Consider the following 20,393-nt stretch of genomic DNA (forward strand, 5'->3'; position numbering starts at 1 on the left):
TTGCAGAGGCTGGCTTTGAACTCGTGATCCTCCTGCCTCAGCCTCCGGAGCTGCTGGGGTACAGTTGTGCACCACTGCGCCCTGCTTTTTTTCTTTTGAGTCAGGGTCTCACTCCGTGGCTGAGGCTGGCTTTGAACTTGGGATCTTACTTCACCCTCCCTAGTCACTGGGATTACAGGCAGCTCAAAAAGTTGGCTCATGGAGATGGACATCATCAGCCTGGGTACACGTGTGCCTGCCGACGGGGTGCGACTCTGCACCGTGTACAACCAGAGGAAAGAAAGGTGTGCTCCACTTGTGCACAGGGAATCGGAATGCCTTCCGCTGTCACGTATGACGGATTAGAGCTGATAGAAAATAAATTTTAAAAAAAGTTGGTTTTCTCAGATACGATTTTGGAGAAGATCAAGTTCTTAGCTAAAACTTTCCTTGACAGACTGTGGGCAGGGGGACTGAGGAATGGTACTCAGGAAATATTCAATTTCCCGTGAGTCGGGAGCTGTGATGACGCAGCCAGGTGCCTGGGTTACGCTGGGCCCTGCCCATCTTTTTACTCTTCCTTTCACATCAACTAGTCTCCAGCTGGTTGTTTCTGACGCGTGAAGACGCAGAGGCTCCTCCGAGAGATAAAGTCACCTCTCCAAGGCCACTCCGGCTTTCAGCAGCCACATTTTGAGCTCAGCCTAAAGTCTCTAAATCTACGAGAGGAGGGACAGGTCAGCTGTGTTTGCCAGAGCGTCGTCTGGCACCCAGCCTGGACCAGCCACCGTGGCGCTCCTTCAAGATGCAGACCACTGCACGAATGGCTGAGTGCGTGTACACCGGGGACCCCTGGCTGGCACCGCTGTGCTCCCAGCCCCCTAGCAGAGTCTCCTCGGGGCTCTGCTCCACATCCTGTTCTTGGGATCCGAAGGACCACAGGGCCCCGGGACTGGGCCCTCCTCACATGGACGGCACGCTGCCTCAGATCCAGGTGCTCACTGATTCGTGGCGAGATACGGAGGGCAGTGGATCCAGGGCTGGCCACGGGACATTTGCCCATCTGCCTGAAGCTGTCTGGGTGGAAAGTGTGGCCCCACGGGCCCCGCCCACACTGGGTGTGTCCACAGCGACTTCACAGACACAGGCCGCCAGCCCTGCAGTATCCAGGGAGGAAGAGAGGAAGTGCCGGGGCCAGCACCCAACAGAAATTCAGCCCAGAGACACCGGAGAGGAAAGCAGAAATTCAGCCTGAAGCCAGTTCCCTCGGAGCCCCCTTTAGTTCCTCAAACCTAAACCGAAAGTCAAGGGGGCGGGGGCGTAAGAATCTCCCTGATGGAGAGACCAGGAGACCGGCTCTTCCCTGCTTGGATGGGTTTTCTGCTTTGGGCTGCGGTTTTCTTATCTAGGAAATAAACACTCCAGGCTCCACCCCTGCCTCGGGGCATTGATGACGGGTGTCACCTCTTCCAAGTCCTTACATTTGTGCCCGGAAGCACTTCTCCTGTGCTTGTCCCCCTGGCCCCCCGCCCCACCGGGAGGTCAGCAGGGATCCACGCGGCACAGACTGGCGTGGCTGCAGGTTGGCGGGGGTAGGAGAGGCTGATGGGGCCCTGGCTTGAGGGGGTTTCCACGCTGCAGGTGGAACCAGAGGACCCAGGTCTGAGCTGACCTCAGAGGCTCAGGACGGGAGGTGCCTGAACTTAGGCTTGGCCTGTAGATTAGGGTCCGTTATGAATTACCCGGCCTAAGAGGCTCCGAGGGGTATGTCTACGATGCCAGCCGCTCCGAGGCAGAGACAGGAGCGTCTCAAGTTGAAGGCCAGCCCCGGGCACCTTAATGAGACCCTATCTCAGCATAAAAAAATAAGAAGGGCTGGGGGCGGCTCAGTGGTGGGGCACCCTGGGTTCCATCGCCAGCACCCTGCTCCTCTCTCCTCCCCACCTTTGGTATCTTTTCTTCTAGCATTTTTTTAGTTGTAGTTGGACACGGCACCTTTGTTTTACTTATTTATTTTCACGTGGTGCTGAGGATGGAACCCAGGGCCTCGCGGGTGCTAGGTGGGCGCCCTACCCAGAGCCACGACCCCAGTCCCCTTGGCGCCTGTTCAAAGGCAGGCTTGACCCAGAAAATCCCAGCAGGACACAAGAGGTGGCCAAGAGCCCCCACCCGTGGGTCAGATGACAATCATGCCAACACGTGGTGGCGGCGGAGTGTTCCTGTTCCCTTCCTATTAAGGCTGCCTTTCCAGCTCTGCCACCAGTCACGTGACGTCACTTCCACCCCACAGAGCTCTGTTTCTTCACCTGTTGGACAAGACTGCAGGGTGACCCTCCTAAGTGCCCAGTGCGGGGTAGATCTTGCTCTTCCCATCTGTGCAGGGACAGGCGGAACGTCCATTTTCCGTGGCTGTCTCAAAACATCCAAGGCCGAGAGCTTTATGAAGAAAAAAGGTTCCTTTGGCTCAGCTCTGGAAGTTCGAGAGCATGCGCTGGCTTCTGCTAGGTCCTGGTGGCTTTTGTGGTGGGTGGCATCATGCTGGGGTAGCGTGCAGGAGCATTTATCTGTAGCCAGATAAATGGGGGAGACGCTCCGCTAAGCCAGGGTAAGCGCGGCTCCTCATGGTTGCCGTGTGGGCGCCCAGATGTACAGGGTGGTAGGACTAAGACGGGGACCCACCCAGGCCGTTCCCAAGGGTGTTGACGAGCGGACTCTTTGCATCTGTGGGGACTAGCTTCCGGCCCGCCCAGGTGCCTGCAGGGAAACAGAGGTGTCAGACGGCAGATCCATCCAGCTACCGTAGGTAGTGAGCTCCTCGTCACAAGGCACAGGCAAGCTGGGAAGAGGGGGGATGTGGGCGGGGCCTGCGGGGGCCACCTGGGACTGAGGGAGGCTGTGTCAGAAGGCTCTGAGGGTTGGGCCAGTTTTCTGTGGGGGGGGTCCAGGAGTTTGGGGTCTGACTGAGAGGGACCACCCGCTCCTGGGGATCCGCTCAGAAGCCCCGGGACAACGGGCGCGTGGTCTGCCTTGTCCTCGGAGGGACTGTGGCTCGGTGGTAGAGCCCTTGTCTGTCACGTGTGCAGCCCTGGGGTCCATGCCCAGCAAGGCCAGCAAGAAAATAAATAAATAAAAAGCAGTGTCCTCTCTGACGTCCATCCTGAGCGGCACATGTCCGCCCTTGGAGGTAGACAGCCCAGTCCCGGCTGGGAGGTCCTGGGCATCCGGCTCCAGTGATCTCCAGTGATCTCGAGATCCAAGTGACCTGGAGAAGGGGAACTTCTCTGGCTTGGGCCTCTTATTTTCTAGTCGGACCTTGGTCCATCCTCGGAGGGCTGCGGCGAGGGTCCCGGCCTGCCTGGGCAGCAGCTGGGGCCAGCCCAGGGACAGTGCCAGGACCTCGGGAAGCTTTGAGCCCTGGGCCACATCTGGAGGTGCCTGCTCCTCTCCTGCAGGGCCACGGGACTCCCTCCCCCACTGCCCAGCAGCGACCTTGACTTTGACCTTGACCGTTCACCTCAGCTGCACACATTCCGGTCCCTGCCCTGGCCCCTGCTCCCGCACCTAAGCCCACCCCTGAACACGCAGCCGGCCCCCAGCCCCCCTGGGGACCCCCTCCTAAGGCAGGATCCGGGCTTCATCCCCAGTGGCTCTGATTACTGTGGGAATCCAGGCATGGCGCTGGCCTCCTGCACCCTGCACCTCGGGCGCACACCCACGTGGCCCCCGAGCCTGGAGCCATGCACACCATCCCGTTACCGTCACCAAGGCCTGACATAATCAACCTGTGAAGAGAAAAGGGGCCCCTGGGCTCACGGCTCTAGAGGCTCCACCCCGTGGCCAGCAGCCCCTCGCTTTGGGCCCGTGGCAGCACGTCCAGGCAAGGGCACGGGATCGAGCAGGGCCCTGCAAGTCGTGGCCAGGAACGAAAAACAGAAGAGGAGCCTGGGGTCCCACAGTGCCCTTCCAGGTCCCCCCCCCACAGTGGCCTGAAACCCCCCACTAGGCACCATCCGCCCCTCCAAGAGGCCCAGGCTGGGGCCGAGCCTTGGTGGGGACATTCCAGATCGGAACTCCATACCTGAGCGATCCTGAGCCCAGGCGTGGCCCCTGGAGTGGCCCCATCACCAGCGTCCACTCCAAGCGTCAGAGACAGATCCTCGGGTCCGGCTGCCCCAGGGCCAGCTCCCTCCTCTGCAGCTGGCCTTGTGAACCAGGCAGGAGGCCCTCTGAGGCTGGGGCAGTGGGCATGGGCAGCGCCTGGGGCAGTGGACGCGGGCAGGGCCAGGCTTGAGGCCTCAGCTGTGGGGGTGGAGAGGAGTTTAGCGCCCACAGAGGCGTCTGGGTGGTGGCTCCGTGAGCGGCTGGTGCAGGAGCCACAGGATCTTTGCTGTGACGCCATCCAGGTGGGGACCAGTCCCCCCGTCCCTCCCCGGGGCTCCCACCTCCCCTCCCCTCTCCGGTTTGTGGGGCTCTGTGAAAACCCGTCACTCGCGTCACGTCCAACCTCCCCTGGCCGTGGGGCACTCGAGGGAGACCCAGGACCTTGCTGGCTCTGCGGAGGACTTTCCTTCTGCCCTGGACAGCTCTCGGAACTGCTGGGACACCCGCCCCCACCCGTCTGCGTCCCCCCGTGCCTCGCTGGGCCCGTTCATTAGGACTGATGGCATTACCAGGCACAGAAGGCCTCTTCCAAACGGGAGAACGGTCCTCCGCTGACCTGCTTCAGAACGTCATCGTCACCGCGGCGGTGTCACCACGTTAAGGTAAAGGCCCGGGGGCAGTTTTGTGGTTCCAGCCGTGAACCCGGCCACCCTGGGGGAAGGAAGCCTGGGCCCCGGACGTAGGAAGACCCGGGATGGAACCCTGCCACAGCCACTGGCTGTGTGTCCTTAGGAAAATTGCTCACCTTCTCTGGGTCGCCGTTTCTTTACTACTGTAGGTGGGGCAAAGGTCACTAGCGAGAGCGTGGCCTGATTCCCCCGTGGGTTTGATGGAGGTGCCAGTCATGGCAACGTCCAGTACCATGGTGGTGTCCTAGGCCTGGCCAATGAGGTCGGGCCTGTGAGCTGGGCAAGGTCCCTGGTCCAGTCGGTGTACACGGCGCTGGCCTGGAGGAGAGACCCTCCCTCTACCCTTGGCTGGACCGCGGTGGTGGCCGTGTGGAGCCGGGCAGCAGTGCCTCTGGCCCTCTTCGGTGCCCCTTTCTCTGCCCCAGCCCAGCCACAGAGCGCTGGCCCAGCAGGCGCCATCCCAGGTCCCACCCCAGGGGGACGGGCCTCCTCTGCCCTGCCTCACCACGGCCCCACACAGCAGGCCCGGCTGACCACCGCCGCAGCCTCCCAGACTGGGGGTTAAAAGGAACCTTCCCTCATTTTAACTCCATTTCTCAGGCGTTTCTCGCCATCCAGGAAAGCTGACCGTCCCGTGACCTCAGCTGGGTCACCCGGGCTGCCCGGGGCGTGGCAGGTTGCAGCCACTCACACAGCTGTCCCGCCCACCGCGGGGCCTCCGGGCTCTGACACTTGACAGCCCTGTCTGTCCCTTTGGAGTCTTTCCCTTTTAGCCGCCGGCCACCCATCTGGCTCTGGTGTTTCTGATTAATCCTCCTTCCTCCTCCAGAGCCACGGGTGGCCCGGGCAGCCCTACCGGGCCCTGAGCCGCCTTGGGCTGGCCTGGACACACTGCATGGCCCAGGTGGGTTTGAGGCCGAGGGGCTTCCCTTGTCTTGGGTGAGACAAGGGGCTTCCCTTGTCTTGGTGCCGGGCTGCAAACCCTCGACACCCACTTAACGCACGATCACGCTGCGGGGGACCTCAGGAGTGCATTACAGTGACGAGCCGCTCCTACAGGCTAACCATCGGATCGAATGTGGAGGAAAAACCCCACGTCGATGAGGAAGAAAATAAATCGAAGCCGGGCGCGGTGGCCCACGCCTGTCATCCCAGCCCTCGGGAGGCTGAGGCAGGAGGATCGAGAGCTCAAAGCCAGCCTCAGCAACAGCGAGGCCCTAAGCAACTCAGGGAGACCCTGACTCTAAATAAAATACAAAATAGGGCTGGGGATGGGGTTCAGGGGTCGAGTGCCCCTGAGTTCAATCCCTGGTACCAAAAAAAAAAAAGTGAAATTGAAGATGGCAACAAAATCTGACTGATTCTGGAAACTTCTGTTTGGGTCTGGAGAGGCTCCTGTGGGAAACGGGCAGAGACGCATGCGTCCAGGGGGCCCGGATGTGTCCATGCGGCCCCATGTCAGGCCACCGGTCTTGGCCTCCATTGCCTCACCCACAACATGGTGTGCACGTCGCCTTCCCCGTGAGGTTGCTGTGGGATGGAAGAGATAAAAGGCAAGTTCAGTGCCGGGCTGCAAACCCTCGTCGCCCACTTAACGCACGTCTCTATCATGATCCTTATTAATCTCATTAAGGCGCCTCCGCCCCAACCATCCCATCAGCTGACGGCCTATGGCCGCCCTGCCTCCTCCCCATGCCCAGACCTCCTCCCCATGAGCTGGGCATCAGTCAGCGGCCGTCGGGGGCCATGATTCCCCAATAGCCCTGGTGACACGCACAGGTGTCCGGCGTGCGCACGTCTGGGTGGTTCAGCGAGACGGCCCCTGGGATCGAGTCCAGCTCCGCGAGGCTGAGGGCCTGCAGGAGGGGCAGGTGACATTCCTGATGGAATGTATGCACAGAGTCACCGGGTAGATGGCAGGAGAAGCCAAGCTGACCAGGCCCCTCCAGGGACGTCGGTGGACGCAGCCTTCAGCGTCTCTGGTGGAAACACTCGTAGGACTTTAGGGCTCACTGGTCACAGCCCAGCCCCCATTTGGCAGAAGAGGAGACAAAGGCTCAGAACGACATGTCGGGGGGCCTCCCAGCCCGCTGGTGGCAAGGCCAGGACGAGACGAGAACCCAGGTCCTGTTCCAGAGCTGAGAGGGTCATTTCCCTTTACGTCCAACACGGGCTCCGCCCAGTGACCCACCGCTACCAACAATACTGGGACTTCCGAGGTTGGGTCATAAAAAGAGTAGGACCCTCACCTGGTCTTCTTCCTCTCCTTCACCTTCTCTCTCTGAATCTGGCCGCCATGTTTTATGCATGCTCAGGAGGCCCTGGTGGGAGGACGGTGTGGGGAACTTCCAACCATACAGGCGCCATATTTATTTATATATAATCTTTTTTTTTTTTTATTATTTGTTGTTGGTTCATTCGTTCATTCATTCATTCATTCATATTTGGTGCCAAGGATTGAGCCCAGTGCCTCACACGTGCCAGGCAAGAGCTGCACCACTGAGCCCCAGCCCCAGCTCACGAGCGCCATCTTGGAAGCTCATCTTCCGGCTCCAGTCAAGGCCACAGATAATTGCAGTCCCCAATGATGGATGTCCTGACCACAACCTGAGGACAGCGTGTGGCCCAGAAATGCCCCACCAAGTTGCTCTCAAATTCCTCACCCACAGAAACGGTGGGACATGCTGTATGCTTACTGTTGTTGTTTGACGCTACTAGGTTTTGGGGGTAATGACGAAGCAGAGATAGGTAACTAATACGGGATTAGTTCATACCCGGTAGATAACCAAGACCTGGTTTAACCAGGACTCTTTAATTTGGAAGCAATGAAAATTCAGTTCGACGAGTGGTGGACAGCCAGTTCAACCTGTTCCTGTATTTGCAGAGATGGAGGAATTCTAGGTGTTGGAGTGATACCATCCGGATCCCTCCCTTTTATTTTGTTTGTTTGTTTATTTTGGAACTGGGGATTGCACCTAGGGATGCTTTACCACGGAGCCCCATCCCCAGCCCTTTTTATATTTCATTTTATTTAGAGACAGGGTCCCGCTGAGTAGTTTCGGGCCTCACTAAGTTGCTGAGGCTGGCTTTGAACCCATGATCCTCCTGCCTCAGCCTCCTGAGCTGCTGGGATGACAGGCATGAGCCACTGCGCTCTGCTGTATAGACATTTTTAATAGATCAGATTAGATCATTTGATGATATGGTAGATATTTTTTGGTCTTAGTCATGTTAGTTTTTGTTTGGCTTCTGTTTCTATTACTTTTGGATATGGTTCTGTGTGGCTTTTCTGTGTTTTTTTATAGGAGCCTATGTTTCTTCAGATAAGTCTTAAGGTCTGTACCTTTCTTGTCCTGGCTTATCATTAGAACACTTTTTCATAATTCCCTTTATCCCTCACTTCTTTTGGCATGGCCCGTTAGTTTTCTACCATGAATCAAAATAAAATGTCCTAAAATTTCTCCTACTTCCCCCTCTTTCCCTCTCTCTGACGACCTACTTTGATTTATCTTGTTTTGGGAGGAATTGGGGATTGAACCCAGAGCGTTACAGAGGCTACCCGGTTTCAGATAAGCATCTTATTTTTTTATGACTATCTTTGTAACAAAAAATTAAGCGTCTGCTAGTTGTGGTAGCAAAAGCCTGTCATCCCAGGGGCTCAGGAGGCTGAGGCCGGAGGATCACAAGTTCAAAGCCAGCCTCAGCAATTTAGCAAGGCCCTAAGGAACTCAGGGAGACCCCGTCTCTAAATAAAATACAATATAGGGCTGGGGATGGGGCTCAGGGGTCGAGTGCCCCCGAGTTCAATCCCCAGTCAACCCCCCACCCCCAAAACCAGTTAAGGTTCCATTTCTTCCCCACGACACGTGGACATGTCAGCTTTGACTGGCTTTCTCTGGTCTCCGTCTAGTCAAAGGAGAGAATCACCCTATTGAAATGTTTCTGTCCTACCTTCTCCACGCTTCCGCTGGTCACATTTCCAATTTCCCAGGTTTCTCTCGGGAGAGTCCCTTCCGGAACCTCATCGTGTACTTGCTTTAATCTCGAGTGGACGCGGGGTTCACCAATGGTCTCGCCACAATTCACTCCAGTTATTTCTTCATTGGACTCTGGGTCACTCGGCTTTGGGTTGCTGGGACTCAAATGCCTCACGAGAACGACTCAGAGGAAGAAAGGTCTCTTTGGGGGTACACTGTATTCAGAGGTCCCAGGCCAAGGCCCAGGGGCTCCCACTGCTCTGGGCCGAGGTGAGGCAGGACAACACGGCGGAAGGCGGGCAGAGCAGAGCTGCGTGGCACAGGGCCACCAGAAGCTCTGCCACAGCACGTGGCACAGGGAGCTCCCTCGGCCTCTCTCTCCACGTACGTGAGCGGTCGAAGCTCTGGCTCCCGAAGCCAAGGCTCACATGCTCACAGCCAACTCGCCCAGGCACAGGGTGAGAGGCGGAGGCCGGGCTGAGCCTCCTCCCTCCATAGCGTCAGCATGATGACAAAGGTTGGCGACCTTCACCTCCTGAGCACAGAGGGCACGGCTGGAGGAGCCGGGGAGCACGTGACCCAGGGGACAGGTGGAGGGAGGTCCCCCACTTGAAGAATCTCAACCTGGTCCCCGGGAACGCGGACCCCAGGTCGGATCTGACTTTCCAAACGAAGCCAGAGCTCCGGACTGGGATGTGACAGGCTTTGCCTTTTTGATTTTGACAGATCCCTTCTGTATTTTTAAGAAGTGTCGGGGCTGCACCCGTGGATGGGGCCTGGGGACAGTGGCCATGTCCCGTGGTCTTTGCACGTCGGTTAGCTGGAATAGTCCAAAAATAATCAGGAAGGGAGGGAGGGAGGGAGCTGGACCCCTGGACTCCCAGCAGTGACCACGGTGCAGACACGGCCTTCGAGGGGGGGGGGGGAAGGGGAGGAAGGGGTCCTCGGTGGCTAATTGTCCCCCGGGGCCTCAGCCTTCCCTGGGGAGTCCCTGGAGCCTCCGGATTCCACCGAGGGCCTACCCTGCTAATCAACTTTTTATTCCATTTTTCCAAATCACCTTGGAGGCCCGCTCGGTCTTTGTGCAGCTGTAATCTTTCTTAATTAGATAATTGAAATAATCATCCCATTAAGCCCTTCCCTGCCCCTTCCCCCCCCCCCCCCCAGTGCGGCTGGATGCAGCTGGCCTCTCTCTCGTTTCCGCTGACTCTGGCCTCGGCCTCCCGCAGGCCCCGGCAGGTTCCACGCTGCTGCTTTCTTCCCTCTTCCTGAGCTCAGAGCGGCGGGAGCTCCACTTCAGGTCTGCTAACGCCCAGACGGACTCCACAGGCCACTGACTGTCAGTCCCGAGTCGCAGCCCGCGCCACGTCCTGGTGGAGGAGAGTCTCAGATGCTGAGGACCTGAGTCCCAGACCTACCCGTTAGGAAGCCCATGACCTTGGATGTACCACAGTGGCTAGGAACATGGGCCCTCGATGTACCGTGACCACCTGGGACGTGGGCCCTTGGCCGTGACATGGCCACCTGGGACATGGGCCCTTGGGCGTACCATGATCACCTTGAACAGGGGTCCTGTGGCTCCCACTATGACCTTGAACAGGGGTCCTTGGGCTCCCACTAAGACCTTGGACAGGGGTCCTGTGGCTCCCACTATGACCTTGAACAGGGGTCCTTGGGCTCCCACTATGACCTTGAACAGGGGTCCTGTGGTTCCCACTATGACCTTGAACAGGGGTCCTTGGGCTCCCACTATGACCTTGAACAGGGGTCCTTGGGCTCCCACTATGACCTTGAACAGGGATCCTTGGGCTCCCACTATGACCTTGAACAGGGGTCCTTGGGCTCCCACTATGACCTTGAACAGGGATCCTTGGGCTCCCACTATGACCTTGAACAGGGGTCCTTGGGCTGCCACTATGACCTTGAACATAAGGCCTGACTCTTGTTTTTTTTTTTTAATACTTTTTCTTTTCTTTTTACTTGTTGATAGACCTTCATTTTATGCATTTATATGTGATGCCGAGGATGGACTCCAGGGCCTCGCACAGGCCAGGCAAGTGGGCTCCTGCTGAGCCCCAGCCCCAGCCCAAGACCTGACTCTTTGGAGCTGCGGTTTCCTCATCTGTGAAGGGTGTCAAAGGAGGGGCTACCTCCAATTAAGTAGTTGCCATGAACTTAATTGAGATAATTAAGTGAGGCTGTTGGCCCGGTGCCAGGCACCGAGGGCGCCCTCCCTGGGCCAGTCTGTGGAACATGGAGACGATGGATCCTTGAGCAGTCACACTCGGATGAGTGGCCCGTGGCTCCGGGCCCCCATTAGCCGTCGGGTGCCACGACGCGGTGTTTCACCCCACCTGGTGTCTTGACGATCCAGTCCTCCTCCTAGTTCATTCTAAAACTGCGCCCCTCCCTGGTGCTGGGGATGGAACCCAGGGCGCTCTACCCCTGAGCTGCGGACCCTCGTCCTTTCTATGTTTGAGACCGGGTCTTGCTAAGTTGTCCAAGTTGGTCTGAAACTTGAGATCCTCCTGCCTCAGCCTCCCGAGTAGATGGGATGATGGGCGTGGGCACTGCACTCCCCTGGCCTAAAACCACTTCAGAGAATGCACCCTCAGGTGCGTTTTCCATAAGTGATACTTCAAATCAGCTCTGCCTGCACCAGGCATCGAAGAAGCATCCCCAGGGATTTACCGAGAAATAAGCTGTTAAATAAACAAGCATCCCACATGGGGGAGTATATATATATATATATATTTTTTTTTAATTTAATTTTGGTACTAGGGACTGAGCCCAGGAGTGCTCTACCACGGAGTTGCATCCCCAGCCCTTTTTAATTTTTTATTTTGAGACAGGGTTTCACTAAGTTGCTGGGAGCCTTGCTAAATTGCTGAGGCTATCTATCCTCCAACTGGCGATCCTCCTGCCTCAGCCTCTCAGGTCGCTGGGATGACATGTTCTAAAAGGAGATCCAAACCAGTTTCAAGTAATGACACACACACAAAAAAAAAAAAAAAAAAAAAAAATTAAAACAGGAATACAAGGTGTCCTTGATACGCTAACTAAGGATGGACAAGAATCCAGGAAAGCCTACTATTCCCAGGATTGCAGAGGAGAACAAAGGTCAGCTGTGATTCCAGAATCCAAATCCCCAGTCCCTTCCCTATCTGCTTAAAATTCCCACGGGCTCTGGCCCGGGACCCCTCCTGACTCAGCCTGGGCCACCCTCCTTCCTCCACGGTCCCACCCACCCCCAGAATTTCAGCTCCATCCTCTTATTTCCAGAAGCGTCCGGGATTGAATGTCAGCGGTAGCGGACTCTGCGGAGAGGATATTTTCTGTGTGCTTTTTAATCTTTTAAGAATTATGCAAGTCATACATCACTTTTTTTAATGCCTACCAAAAGGAAAGAAAAATGCCTAAATATATATATATATATATATATATTTTTTTTTAAAAAAGAAATCGTTTCTCAGTGGTGTTTTCCTTTCTGGAATGTGCTTTTGAAAAGCGGGAACCTTCACCCCCTGGGCGAGGAAACAAGTGCTTCAGAAGCAGTGCCTTTCTCAGGGTGGAAAAACAAAGCGTTGAGAGGCGCGGTGGTGGCACACACCTGCGATGATCCTGGTGACTCGGGAGGCTGGGGCAGGAGGATGGCAGCTGAGGTCGGCCTGGGCAACTCGGCAAAAACCTGCCTCAGAATAAAAAGTAAATGGGGCTCAGGGTGCAGCTCAGTGGTAGAGCACCCCGGGGTTCAATCCCCTAATATGCAGGCTGGGGATGCGGCTCAGTTGGCAGAGTGCTTGCCTCGCATTCACAAGGCCCTGGGTTCAATCCCCAGCGCCACCAAAAAAAATAAAAAAACATCAAATGCACAGAGGCTCCCGGCTCCCCAGCCCTGCGGGGTTGGACTTTCCTAGAGAGGCCGGTCCTTGGGTGCAGAAGGAAGTCAGAGCTCCGGGCAGGTTTCCAGCACCTGCTGAGCCATCTGGGCCTCTGCTTTAGTGCACACTAGTGGCCCCGAGATGCCACCCCTCTCAGTGGCAGACTTGGGACACTGGTGAGGGAACTCACAGAGAGGGAGTGGGACTTCAAAGCTGTCACTATGTCCTTGCTGACTCTATCCTGCTGTCGCATGGGCTGCTCTGGGATCTGGGGAGGCCACAGCCCTGCCAAGGTCCACCTGGGAGCAGCTCCTGTCCCCAGCCACCCCAGTGCGCCCTCCTGCACACAGATGGGACCACCAGCTCGGGGGAAAGACCCCCTGCCCGTCACCTTCCAATTCCTGAACCACAGAAACCTGGGAGATCGGGTTGACTTTCATTGTAAGCCGCTAAGTTTTGCAGCGGTTTGTTATGCAGAAATAGACCATTCCCAGACCGGCCTGGCCCTCCCATCTCCTGCTTGGCTTTGCAGCCCAGAGGGGTCTCTCCCGCCCACCCCGCCCCGTCCCGTCCCTCTCAGGCATCCACTGGAGCTAGAGGGAAGGACAGCTCCCCAGAGCTGGCCTGTGCTGTGACCATGCCGTTCATCATCCACCCTGATCCCCGCCCCAAAAGGGAAGCAGGTGCTGTCCGCAGAGATCCTGGGGATGAGTGAATCCAGGACAGTTCCAGGTCCCACTGCCACCCCGTCGTCACCCGTCTAGGAGCCGTGCCAACCCCGCCCCAGGGCCGCCAGAGGCAGCAGGCTGCTCCTGGCGTCCAGCTTTGCCTGCCTGGCGCGGCCGCCCGCCCAGGGAAGAGGTGGCTTCTCGCTTTTCTTATCATAGATCTCTCTCCAGGCACGTCTGCACCCAGCTGGGGAGGAAAAGGCAGAAAGGATATTTTTGCCCGTCTGGTAATTTCAACAGTCTTCCGTTACGACGTGGCTGAGGAGGGGGAGGGGCTCCCAGCTCTAAGCCCACCTCCCACCCTCCCCCAACCCACCCGCAGCCCCTAGGATGGTCCCTGGGGAGATGGGGACACACACACACACACACACACACACACACACACACACACACACTCAGTGGGGATACCAGGAAGTGGACTGGGACCCCCTGAGGCACTCCTGCTGCACACAGCTCGGTGCCTCGTGTTCTGGAACTACGGCCGTCTCTCATCACCTGGGTGGGGCTAAGGCTCGGGTCAGGTGCGGCCACTGAGGAGCCCGTGGACTGTAAGCGTGAGTCACCAAGTGATCCTTTCTCTAATTTGTGCCAAGGCGGCCCTGGGCTGGCACGGGCCCTGGCAGCAGCCGGGTGCCAGGTTATCTGCCCCTGCGTTGTATCCCTCACCTGCCGCAGCAGCCCGTGGGTCCTGACCACAGACTGCAGCTCTTTTGGCCTCTCCCTGGTCCTGTGCCAGGCCCAGGGGCGATTCCGGGTACCTCACGGCTCTGCAGAGGCCACAGAGGGCCGGGCATCGTCCTACCTGCCCACCACCAACACCACCCGTGCCAGCCAGCCACTAGGTCCCCTCCGGGGGCTAGAGACTCCCTCAGATTTCCTGGGGGGAGGGGTCCTCTTCCCCGGTGGCCTCCCCCCTCCCCACCACTTCCAGCTCGATTCTGAATCCCCTCCCCTCCAGAGAGACCCCCCCCAGCTGTGGGTGGGTGGCCTGCAGGAATTTCAGAATTCCACGCCCCTCCCCCAGCTTGCAGCCTCCCTGCAGAGGAGGACACTGACCATCTACATGGTCACTTTCCCGCCTGTTTCGTGGGGTGGCACCTACAGAAAAAGCCACGTTTACGATAGCTGTCGGTCCTGGAGGGGGCCTGGTACCCCAGAGGCGGCCGCCCACTCTGAGAGTAGAGGGGGCCGATCTCCCTAGAGTGGACCTGTCGTGGTGAGCTGGGAATGGGTCACTCGAAACACCTCTTCTGCCTCCTGGAGCCTGCTTTCAAGGCCCGTGTCCCTCTGCGGAGGTCAAGAGCGGCCGCTTGGCTGATCAATGGCCCCTTTCTTCTCTGCTATTTCTCCTTCCAGGGACAATAAGCTCCTGGCTCAGTCCTGGGGCTGGAAGGAGGGCAGGGCAGTTTGAAGTGGGAAGGGGAAGCCCACAGGCGTGACTTGGGTGAAAGGGGACCCTCCTGCCGTTGGAATGATGACACTCCCTGGGGGAGGGGGGTGGGTGGGCTTGCTGGCCAGTCCCCCAAGAAGCCACACGCTCTAAGACCTGCAGCAGCGGCGGTGCTTGGTGGCCCAACAGCCCTCCACAAAGGCAGGATCCGGTTACCTCCAGGGCTTTTCTTTTGCTGAGTGGCTTATGCAAATGTGGGGCCAGCCTGGTGACTCTGGGCAGGAAGAGGAGAGGGCACCGCCCCGCCTTTCCAGCCACCCTGAAGGCTCCTCGCTAATCTCCAGGGATTAACTCAGCTTGTTCTTGAACTTGATGTAAATACAATAATGCAGGATGCCCCCCACCAGCGTCAGGTCCCTGGGGTCACCCGCGGTGTGGCGGACAGCGGCCACACACCTGTAATGGATGAAAGTGCTCGTCTGGGGTCCTGGGGGTTGAACCCAAGGCCTTGTGCGTGCAAGGGCCAGCGCTCTGAGCCACCGAGCCCCATCCACAGTCCTTTCTTTTTTGGGGGATTGAACCCAGGAGCGCTCTACCACTGAGCTAAACCCCGGCCCTTTGTATTTTTTATTTTGAGGTCGGATCTCCCTAACCTGCCCAGGCTGGGTTTAAACCTGTCATGTTCCCACCTGGGCATCCGTCAAGTGGTGGGGGATGTGGGTGTGCTCCGCCCCCCCCCGCCCCCCCTCCAGCTTACCTGAAATTTACTTGGCTCTCCCAGGCTCCACCTGGACCATGCCCATTTTGGCTGTTGCCCACAAGGAAGCTGCTAGAACTTTCTATCCAAGCCTTTTCGTGGACATCCTTCCTGTCTCCTGCTACGTGGGGATTTTTTTTTTCTTTTATACTCTCATTAAAGTATTCTTTGCTTCTCGTGAAAGTAGCACAGGTTCCTTTGGGAAATGGAATGTCTAAAAGTGCAGTTTCTAAAACCCCATCATCCGCGGACACCCGGTTTGGCCTCCTTCCTTGTCTTGGGAGGTTTTACCCAGGACGGACAAAGAGGCCACTGGCCCCCATCCTCTTCTTCAGCCCACACAGATGCAGCCTGACGAAGAAGTGCTGGACGGTTGGTCGGAGGGCAGTGGGTCCCCCCATGGCCGGCCGACCGTCACCAGCCACAGATTGAGTGTGTGGGGGGTGGGAAATTGGAAAGCAGATGTGGTGAGGGTAAGGAAGAGGTGGGCGGGAAGCGGCCTCAGGACGCACAGGCCGCTGTCCAGGAGGGACTAAGCAAGGCCCTCTCTCTAAGTAAAATATAAAAAGGGCTGAGGATGTGGCTCAGTAGGTGAGCACCCCTGGGTTCAATGGCAGGTACCCCCCCAAAAAGATCACTGCTGTGGAGACACCGTGGGTATCACGTGAGATGAGACATGGAAGGAGCTCCATAAACCTCTGCCATCGCCATCTCTGAGGAGGTCCCTGCTGAAGGAAATGGAAACTTACAAAACCCTCAGGGAAACAGGGAGCTCAGGACTCTGACCTGTTGCAGTCTCCCTCATCTGCCCCAATCCCCCTGCCTGCCCCCAAGGTAATGGCCAAATGGTCCCCTGACCTGGCCCTGCTAAACCTGTAGAACTCAGACCTGTGTCACCCACCGCCATTTCCCTCTTGAAAACGTGCCCCTCTCCTGCTTGATAAAGCAATACTGATCGGATGAGGTCTGTCTGTTTCTGTTTCTTTTTCTTTTCTCCTTCATTGGCTTCTACCTGAATGGCATGGACTTGTGGCCAGGGTCCTCCTCTTTCTTTCTTTCTTTCTTTCTTTCTTTCTTTCTTTCTTTCTTTCTTTCTTTCTTTCTTTCTTTCTTTCCTTCTTTCCTTCTTTCTTTCTTTCTTTCTTTCTTTCTTAACAACAAAAAAAGGAGGAGCCCTTCTCTGTAGGTACAAGTATCAGAAATGCAGCTCAGAACTCCCGGCATTCACAAGTGCCTTTTGAAAGTGGAGAATGTCAAAGACATGTAAATCATACTCTGTGACACCAGAGCCAGTCTTTCTGAAAGCTTTTGCAACCGGTAACTCATTGGCTGCTGACCAAGAGTCCCAGCAGTTCCCAAACCCAGTCGTGAGCCCAGTGTTTGCAGAAGGTCTGGATGGTGAGACCACACAGTTGGAATGCTCGGGGGCGGGGGGGGGGGGTTGTGGTTCGGGTACGTGGTGTCCCCCAAAAGTTCGTGCGTGGGACCACGCAAGGACATTCAGAGGCGAAATGATTGGGCTAGGAGAGCTGACCTTGAGCCAGTGGATGAATCCACTGATGTGGATTAATGGGGTGGTAACTGTAGTCAGGTGGGGTGTGGACATGGGTCACTGGGGTTTCCACCGGTGAGTGGAGAGCGCTGTCTGCTTCCTGGTGGCCATGTCCTGGGCTGCTTTTCTCTGCCACGCCCTTTGCCATGATGGTCTGCCTCACCTTGGGTCCAGGCCTACAGAACTGGCTGACTGGGGTCCAAACCTCTGAAACCAGGAGCAAAATGAACCTTTCTTCATCTTCGTTGTTCTTGTCGCGTCTTTTGATCAGGAGACCATTCTGTGAACAGGAAACCCTGGGAAGGGCCCCTGAGCAGGGGGCGCCTGCTGGGGGAAGGACCTTCCTGTTGCTAGAGGGCCCAGCTGCAGAGCCAGGGGGGGCCAGGGGCGGTCCTCACACCCCACTCCTGCCCTCCGCTACAGACAGGCAGCTGGCTGCCCCCGCCCAGGTCTCCTCCAGACAGAGGTGGTTCCAGGTCGCCCTCATGCATGACCACCAGCAGCCACAGAGAACACCACTGTGTGTGACCGGGACTTGGTCCCTGACTTCTTCCCAGGCTGCTCAGGGCTCTGGGCCCAGGTAGATGCTCTCGCTGTCTTTGGCTCAGTTTTTGCCCTGAGTCTACCTGGAGTCCTCGCCGTGCTGGGGAACAGGGACTTCAGATCTTTGGGTCCTGGCTAAGTGTCACTGCGATGAAACCAGTCAGTAGTTCATCCAGGGGTTAGCACTGCAGAGGTGAGGCTGGCAGCCACGCCCACGGGCCACAGCCACGCCCACACGTCTGGCTACAGCCCTCCCATGGTCCAAAGCCACGCCCACGACCCAAGCCACGCCCACACTCCTGACTACAGCCACGCCCACACGCCTGACTACAGCCCTCCCATGGTCCAAAGCCACGCCCACATGCCTGACTAAAGCCATCCTATGGCCCAAAGCCACGCCCACCTGCATTCCCAAGCCACGCCCACATGCCTGACCACAGCCACGCCCATGGCCCACAGCCACGCCCACACGCTAAGTGCAGTCTTCTCAAGGTCCAAAGCCACGCCCACAGACCTAGCCTCAGCCACGCCCCGCCACCCAGCCAAGGCCACAGTCTCTGGCTGCTCTGAGGCCCCCGCGGCCACACCCTCTGCCGCTGCCACCCCGCAAGGACATTCCTTCTCACAGCTGCCCTCCGCTGAGTGGCTGCCACCACGTTCCAGAGAAATGACTCACCGAGACTGTAGCTTTTGGGGAAATGTGCTGCTAGTCTGTTTGGATGTCCCCAAGGCCGGTGTGGCCAGAGGCCAACAGATTGGCACCTGGACTCCAGAGCGCTCAAAACTCCACATTCAAGCCGGGCAGGGTGGCCACGCCCTGTACCCCCAGGCACTTGGGGAGCAGGGCTGGGGCAGGAGGATCACAAGTCCCAGTGGCCAGCCTCGGCAACTTAAGACCCTGTCTCAAAATAAAAAAGGGCCCAGTGGTCAAGCACCCCTGGGTTCCATCCCAGGTACAGCCAAAGGGACAAAGAAAAGGAAACTCTACATTCAACTCAAAACCGTACCCTCAGGGACACGGAGCCACGCTGGGTGACCTCTGGGCCTGGAGCCCTGCGCCTCCCCCAGCTGCCGGGCACTGCAGTGGGTCCATCTCAGCAGGACATTGGAATGGCCCTCCACGTTTTCCTGTGCAGCCTAATAAAGCCTCATTTTCTCTCCTGTCCCTCTGCCACTAGGGTTCTTCACTCAGGGAAGCCGAGCAGGGGCCCCATGCCCCTCGGCCGCTTTCCGTGTCCCTCTGGACTGGCCGTCCGGCTCCTCCCTCTAGAACGTGGGCTCACCAAGGTCACAGCCTGCGTCTGCCCCTTCCTTGTTTACAGGACAAAAACCATTCGTCTGGTAATGTCCTCATTTCTTCTCTCTCACCCCACCACGCTCAGCCTCGTGATTGACAGCCGTCCCCTCCCCCTGGCTGCCGAGGAGGGGTGGATCCGGATCACGGAGGGACGGAGGAGGGGGAGCGAGGGGAGTGAATCAGAGTGAGTCTTCCACTTCAAGTGTGCGGAGCCACCTGGGATCCCTTTGAAATGCAGATGGATTGGAGGGTCTGGGCTGTAGCCCGAGGTCCTGCATTTCTAACCAGTTCTTCTGGGAGGCCAGCACCCCTGGTCCCCAGGCCACGCTTGGCTCCGCAGGGCTGTGAAGGACGTGAGCCTGGAGCTGGGTTCTGTGGAGCAGCTTCGGCCCTGAGAGAAACGGAAGAGGAAGGGGGACGTTTCTGATGGGTGTTGTCACAGTCTCAGGATTTGGTTGTCCTCCTTCGGGGAACGTGAGCCTGTTGGCTGTCTGTCAGCGCCCAGCCGCCAGCCCGGCTTCTGCTACCCGCTTTCCGCTCCCGTTTGGTCGAGTGGGAGCGGCTGAGTCCCCCTCCCCTGCGTGTGACACTGCAAGGCCTGAGGGAGCTCCCTCCCTGAAGCTGAGTCAGGCACTCCGTCCAAAACGGAGCTGCCGGAGATTGTCCAAGAACCTTCTGGAGCTTCTGGGTGCCTGGTGGCTTCCAGCCCGACTCTCCGCCTTCCCTTTGCTGGGCTGAGCTCACCCGAAGCCTTCCAGGAATCCTGTTCTTGCCTAGATGGGCCCGAGTCAATTTCTGATGCTTGTAATCAAATCAACCAGCGTAACATCTTGACCTGTTTTGAAACAGTGTTTCATTTCCAGATTCTGTGTGTGTGTGAGAGAGGGAAAGAGAGAGAATCATCAAACTCCTGCACTATTCTGAAGATGGGGCTGGCTTTATAGAGGTTGCACATGGTATCACTGCCTAGCACTGTGCCTGGCAGACAGACAGTAGGTGCTCAATTAATGGTCACAGAAAGAACATTTGACCTCCAGCATCTGTCAGCTGCCCCTGTGCCTAGGGACACATGAGTTGGCCTATCTGTCCCTAAGCACTAAAATAGCAACAGTTTCTAGGCAAGTGGAGACAGGCTCACGGAACTGAACCCAGCGACTCTCTGCCACTAAGCTGCGTCCCCAGCGCTTTTTGAGACAAAGCTCTCACTAAGTAGCTCAGGGGCCTCATTCAGTTGCTGAGGCTGGCTTTCCCTGTGCTTCTAAAAAAACCAAACGCGGCACAAGGGTCAGAACGCAGAAGCGTGAAGTGTGTTCCCGTGAGTCTGTCCTGGTGGGATTCCTACTCCCACCCAGCCTAGCGGGTGGTGCATGCCTGTAGAGCCAGCTATTCCTCCAGAGGCCAAGGCGGGAGAATCACTTGAACCCGCCGCATGTTCAGGATCCGCCCAGGCAACGTAGCAGGACCCTGCTTTAAATCAAATCCCGTTGTAACACGGTGGC

At 57.4% G+C, this 20,393-nt stretch overlaps 2 long non-coding RNA genes and 1 other non-coding gene across 3 annotated transcripts; 1 reads left to right on the forward strand and 2 right to left on the reverse strand.

The window, feature by feature from the left end:
• Positions 1–1,975: 1,975 nt before the first annotated feature.
• Positions 1,976–6,412, reverse strand: LOC120891805 (uncharacterized). The gene is made up of 5 exons (XR_013431353.1): positions 4,650–6,412; positions 4,058–4,278; positions 3,637–3,761; positions 2,659–2,733; positions 1,976–2,543 (listed from the first exon to the last, which is right to left on the reverse strand). It is a non-coding gene; the product is annotated as an uncharacterized LOC120891805 (transcript).
• An 860-nt stretch (positions 6,413–7,272) lies between these two features.
• Positions 7,273–18,973, reverse strand: LOC144371188 (uncharacterized). The gene is made up of 5 exons (XR_013431354.1): positions 18,605–18,973; positions 18,274–18,495; positions 15,503–16,227; positions 8,721–13,542; positions 7,273–7,641 (listed from the first exon to the last, which is right to left on the reverse strand). It is a non-coding gene; the product is annotated as an uncharacterized LOC144371188 (long non-coding RNA).
• Positions 18,944–19,745, forward strand: LOC144371189 (uncharacterized). The gene is made up of 2 exons (XR_013431355.1): positions 18,944–19,078; positions 19,200–19,745. It is a non-coding gene; the product is annotated as an uncharacterized LOC144371189 (long non-coding RNA).
• The last annotated feature ends 648 nt before the right edge of the window (positions 19,746–20,393 follow it).

This window comes from Ictidomys tridecemlineatus, chromosome 16 (assembly GCF_052094955.1).
Source record: "Ictidomys tridecemlineatus isolate mIctTri1 chromosome 16, mIctTri1.hap1, whole genome shotgun sequence".
NCBI lineage: Eukaryota > Metazoa > Chordata > Mammalia > Rodentia > Sciuridae > Ictidomys > Ictidomys tridecemlineatus.